Source organism: Pelophylax lessonae (assembly GCF_965119305.1).
Source record: "Pelophylax lessonae genome assembly, chromosome: 7".
In the NCBI taxonomy this organism is placed as follows: domain Eukaryota; kingdom Metazoa; phylum Chordata; class Amphibia; order Anura; family Ranidae; genus Pelophylax; species Pelophylax lessonae.
The window spans coordinates 80,973,626-80,980,128 of NC_138774.1; positions in this window are offsets into that span (position 1 = coordinate 80,973,626).

The window sequence follows — 6,503 nt, forward strand, 5'->3', positions numbered from 1 at the left end:
CCTGAACCATCTCGAGATGGTCACAGCGGATGCAGCCAAACCTTTGCAAGGACCATCCGTAAGAACAAAGAGTTCGATTTTCTAAAGGACTCAGTGACCATCAGATAAACTCTTATCACCTGAACCACATAGAGAGCGCAAGGGAATTTCCTTGGGATGTTTAGGCTTAGGACAAAGAAAGCAACACAATGTCTTCATTAAGATGAAAATCCGACACCACCTTAGGGAGAAAAGACGGATTAGGCCGGAGGACCATTTTATCTCTGTGGACCACCAAATAAGGCGGACAGGACAGTGCCGCCAACTCAGATACTCTGCAAGCAGAAGTGATAGCCACCAGGAAGGCAACCTTCAGCGACAAGGAAAGCAGAGAAATCTCCCTAATATTCTCAAAAGGAGGCTTATGAAGAACAGACAAAACCAGATTGAGATCCCACAGAGGTAACGGGGATCTCCTTGGAGAAGCCAGATGACGCACCCCCTGAATAAAAGTGCGGATCAAGGCATTTGTAGCAAACGAACATTGGAAGTAGATGGCCAAGGCCGACACCTGACCCCTTGATAGTGCCCAACGCCAAGTGCTGCTCAACCCCTTTCTGCAAAAAGGCCAAAACCCTACCTATAGAGAACAAGCGAGGGTGCAGCTGCAGCGATTCACACCATGAAATGTACGATTTCCACGTACGATGATAGATCTTCCTAGATGTCGACTTCCTGCCCTTCCAAAGGGTAGGAAATCACAGAGTCAGAGAGGCCTCTATCCATCAACACCTTGCTTTCAACAGCTAAACCGTTAAAGCCAGCGGTCGTAAATCAGGATGGAAGATCGGTCCTTGAGATTGGAGATTTTCCCGCAGAGGAAGTCTCCATGGAAGATCCAAAACCATTTTTATCAGTTCTGCATATCAAGATCGCCGAGGACTTTCTGGTGTCACCAGAAGGACTGGAATGCCTTCCATCGCCACCCGGCGCAGAAACCTCAGCGGGAGTACGAGTGGAGGGAAGGCATAAATCAGGCGATACTGGCTCCAAGGAGGCACCAGAGCGTCTGTGGCGACGGGCAGAAGGTCCCGAGACCTGGCCACAAACCGCTGAACTTTCCTGTTGAGGCGGGATGCAAACAGATCCACGTCCGGGGTCCCCCACCGGACACACAGGAGATGAAACCCCTCCGGATGAAGGGACCATTCCCCTTGATCCAACACCTGACTCAGGTAATCCGCCTGCCAATTCTTCACACCCAAAATGTGGACTGCGGAAATAGCTGGAACATTGGCTTCTGCCCAAACCAGAATCTCGGCCACCTCCCTGGCTGCCAGAGCACTCTTGGTGCCCCCTTAATAATTGATGTAAGCCACGGCCGTGGCATTGTCCGACTGAATCTGAACCGGAGGAAAGTCGTGTAGCCGACTCGTCCAGTGAAGCAGGCAGAGCTTGATCGCCCTCAGTTCCAGAATATTGACAGGCAGAGAAGACTCGTCTGACGACCAAGTACCCTGGGTACAGAGCTTCCCCAGTACTACACCCAAGCCTGACAGGCTGGCGTCCGTGGAGACTACCGTCCAAAACACCGGTAGGAACCATTTGCCCTGGCATAGGAGAGGAGACTGGAGCCACCAAGAGAGCCGACTTGGTGAGATGGCTCAACTAAAATCTTCAGGTCCACGACCGGGGCTCCCTGTTCCATTTTGCCAGAAACTTCTTCTGCAACAGTCTCAAATGAGACTGAGCAAACGGGACTGCTTTGAAGGCCAAGACCATCTGACCCAGGGTCCTCATGCAGACCCGCAAGGACGACTGATCAGTATCTATCAGCAACCGGACCACCCTTTGCAACTTCTGAAGCTTGTCCAGGGAGGAAGAACCTCGCCAGAGTATCAGCCCCAGATAAGTGACCCGCACGGATGGTGTCAGAGCAGATTTTATGAAATTGATCCCCCACCCGAACTCTTGAAGGGTCTGAATCGTGATAGAGACGTTGCCCAGCAGATCAGAGAGAGAAACTGCTCGCAACAGGAGATCGTCCAGATAGCCAATTGGGATACCCCGCTGACTTAACAAGGCCAGCCCAGGGGCTAGGACCTTGGTAAAAACTCTGGGAGCCGAGGCGAGACCAAAGAGCAACGCCGCAAATTGAAAGTCCTCCCCTGCCACTGCAAAGCAGAGGAAACGCCCATGTCTTTAGAAAATAGAGACGTGGAGATACACATCTTTAATATCAATGGGAGGCCAGAAAATCCCCCGATTCAAGGATGCCACCACTGACCGAATGGACCCTATTCGAAACTTCTGCACCCGCACAAGGCGGTTCAAAGCCTTGAAGTCCAGGATTGGACGCACCTTGTCGTCCTTTCTGGGCACCGTGAACAGGTTTGAATAGAAACTTTGAGAGCGTTCCTGCGGAGGAACTGGCACAATCACCCCTTGAGCCAGGAGGTCTTGCACAGCCTCCCGCAGATCCTTCAAACGCTCCGGAGACCGGTGAAGGTTTGACTGAAATAAACCGGTCCCCTGGCCGGGACTAGAATTCGATCTTGTACCCGGAACAAATCAGTTTGTGAACCCAATCGTCCTGAATGAAGGAAGTCCAGGGTCCTTGGAAGAAGTGCAGACATCCCCCACCCCCTAGACAGTGGAGGGCGCCCCTTCATGCTGAAGAGGATTTGTTAGCAGCACCGGACTGACTGGCCTTGGGCTTGCCCCAATGCTTTTTACAAGAGAAATGGCCACACACCAGGCAACAGCTCATGATGAAAGGCTTTATTGAACAAGGATGCAAGGTACAGCAAAATGGATGGTAGACATGTTTCACACAACTCACAGCGTGCTTGTTCACTCTGAACAAGCACGCTGTGAGTCGTGTGAAACATGTCTACTATCCATTTTGCTGTACCTTGCATCCTTGTTCAATAAAGCCTTTCATCATGAGCTATTGCCTGGTGTGCGGCCTTCTCTTGTATCCTGCCTTGGGTGGCGATCCGAGGTCCTGCACCCAAGGCTGGCAGTGAAGTTCCAAACTGCCTGAGAGGTGTACATCTCTTTCTCTGTGCCCAATGCTTTTTAGCCCCTCCAGAAGCTCTGAACGGCTTACCTTTTTCTTGCGCCCCGCAGGCACGAAAAAAACGTTTGTAGGCAGAAAAAGAGGGACCCCGCTTAGTACAGGGTGTCTTACCTTTGTAGGATTGAGGAAGAAGAGTACTCTTCCCGCCAATCAAGCCCTTGACCAACTCATCCAAAGAGTCGCCAAACAAATGCTCTCCTAGAAAAGGGAGATCTGCCAGGGATTTCTTAGAAGCCTGGTCAGCCAACCAGCTCTTCAGCCAAATCATGCATCTCATGGCAATTCCCACAGCCGAAACCCTGGCCACCAGGGGAGCCGTGTCCATAGACACGGCACACAGGAACACCAGGGCCTGGATTACCTGGTCCAAAAGTTCCAGCTGTTCTGGGGGGGGGGGGGAACAGTAGCAGGGTCCCAAGACCCCAACAAAACCCTAATCCATTCCATCACCGTCTGTGAGACTAAAACAGACAAAAACCGGTTTCAAAATGGAAGCACGTGAAGATGGCGGGAAAGGGATTCCACCAGCCTGTCCACCGGATCCGATTTCTGAGACTTTAGGGAGCCAAAAGCCACCCGTGTCCTTGCCTGTGTGGGCTCATCAGCCAATTGTAAAGTTTCCCTACTGAAATAATCCACTAAAGCGCGTTCCTGCGCTGCAGCCGAAAAGGACAGGTCCTCTTCACTATCTGACTGTGAGGCCAGTGACCCCTCAGGTAGGAGAGCATCCGGGGCAACCTCCTCAGCCTCTGAATCAGAGAACACCCCCAAAAGATGGGGAAGGCAGCGGCCGTTTTCGGCTATCAACCTTTTGTATTACCAAATCAACTTTTGTCGCCAGGATTTCCAGAGCTGTTGAAATCCCGGCCAGCGACTGCTATCCGGACTGTACGGGAGTCGCACAGAGTGGGTCTGAGGGTGAGTTCAGTCTGGGATTCCATTTTGCAATTTACAAAAAACGGAGTACTATCGCTTTAAGAGCGGCGATCGCAGTTCCCACCACCGATCGCAGCGGTCTGCGGAGTCCCCCTTTAAACTATACTAAAGGCAGAGTGTGCAGGGATATGTCTGCAAGGACCCTAGTACTGTACCACCTCAGAGAAAAGACCACAGCATGGAGAAAGACAGGAAATTACCTTGGCCAGCAGCAGGAAACAGAGCATAGGAAGTGATCTCGCCCGAATGTAAGGTCACACTGCATAGTGCAGCCCAGAAGGCTACACAAAAATGGATGCCCATAGATGTGAATAGGAAGCTCAGGGAAAATGGCTGCCCCATGCAAGTCAACAGGGAAAATTCTACATTGCCCACACTTAAGATGGCGGCACTCACGGCTTGCCATTCGGCCAGGGACCGACACTATGAAGGCCTTAAGGATCCATAACAGGAACCAGCAATCCCAAAAGGTACCTTACCATCGCATCCCCCCCTAAGGGTGCCGGGAACTGGGAAGGGGAGGGGGGTGTACACACAGAACAAGCACCGGGCAGGAAAGGGGAATCTTTTAGGATGCACAAATCCCACTATCCCCAGGAGAGGGCCAACATTCCCCCAAGGCCAGCAGGGGCAAGGGGGGCACATTTACTTACCATACCATGGACCGGATGGGCTCTGTGCCGGGCAGACTACCTCCCATCCGAAGTGGGGGTGCTGCCAGCTGAGGGGTACGCTGTGACTCAGGGCGTTCCAGGTTGTCACAGTCCGGCGAGGCATCCGCTCGCAGGCTTGTCCCCATCCGGAAAAGGGGATGGCCTAGTTTGGGACTATAACCTGCTCATGCTCGTAGGCAAAACTGGGGGGGGGACCAAAAGGATCTAGATTATCCAATGCGAAACCCCGGCCAGCATCGTTGCTTGTAGATCACCAGGAAATACTTCCCTGAACACTAGCAAGCGAGTAAATAGAAATAAAAGAAAATATTCTGAAAAAAAACAAAAACAGACCGGAGTTCCAGCAGGAAATCTAGGTCCTACTCCTTCTCTAGGCAGAAACAAACTGATGTGCTGGGCTATGTCTGTGAGGGGCAGCCCCGTGGGCGTGTATATGTAAAACTTTGTACTAATGTACTGCCTAGACTACGGCAGGTGGCAGCTTAACCCATACAGGTCATGAAGATGAGGCTGCGTCTGTCAATGGACAATAGAGAAAATGGATGTGCGGTAGAAACTGTATGTAGCTGTGTATACTGCACTGTGTTCTGGGTGTGAGCAGAGACTTCCTGTCTCATACCAGAAACATCGGGGAGCTTACAGCAGTGGCGCTCAGCCAGAGGGAGTAATGTATTCTAGCAATACAAAGATTCCTCTGATTGGCGGAGTCAGTTGTGACATCATCAGCCCGCCTGTTTCAGCCAGAGGACAGTTTCTATCCATTGATCGAATACTGCGCTCCCTCTAAAGGGATGAGCAACGCTGTTGTAGACTACCCTGTGTCTCCTCTCGCCGCAGCTACATACATTTTATACTGCACATCCAGTGGCCACACAGGTTAGTGAGCGACATAGTTTGTGTAAATTGTGTGAAAACCTGGAGTTGTTCATGTGCAGAGAACAGATTCAGATCCTCTGGAGTCACAGTAGGAAGAGCTACAAGGGAGACCTCTGTGCAAGAGGTTTCAGGCTGCATTTGCACAGGTGTTACGGATTCCTGATGCTGGTTTTACAGCTGTAAGTTAAAAGCTGCGACCACCGAATCCGTACACTGCAGTGACAGGCTGTCAGTTGCTATAGCTATTTGTGGCTTTTCTCAAAGCCAGCAATTACCTGCTGTGGACCATGGCTGTGTTAACTGTGGCCCACCAACAGTCTGCAACTGCAGTGTACATGCTCTGTGGCTGCAGCTATTAACTCACAGATGTGTAAAGGGTTGGCAGATGCAGCTCACAGCTGTAAAACCCAGGAGGCAACTGGGATTCGCACCGTGGCTAAATGTCTGTGTGAATGTTGCCTTTTTCAGGAGAGTGACAGCCCAATGGTCGCTGAAGCAGAATAGAAAGGGAAGAAATCTGGGTGGCAAATCAGTCCTTGAGACAGAAGATCCTGGTGATCTGGTAGAGTCCACAGAGAATCTGTCGGGAGTTCTACCAGGTCAGCATATCACATTTACTTGGGCCATTCAGGAGCAATGGGGATCACTGTAATGTCCAACATCTCACTCCTGCAAAAACAAGTTTCGGGGAAGGAAAGGCATAGATCAGGGTATACTGCTCCCACAGAGCCGCCAAAGGTTTTGCTAGAGGATTCCTGTACTTGGAGACCAACAGGTTTCTAAAAGAGGCCAAGAAATCCACATTCAACAGGTTCAAAAGCACTTCTGGGTGTATGAAGCACTCTCCCGGGTTTCAGTGAGGACTGAGTAAGTCTACCTGCCAATTGTCAATGCCTGGACAGAAAACAGTTGACAAGACTAGAACATGAAGATTCACAAAGGACAGGATCTGATTT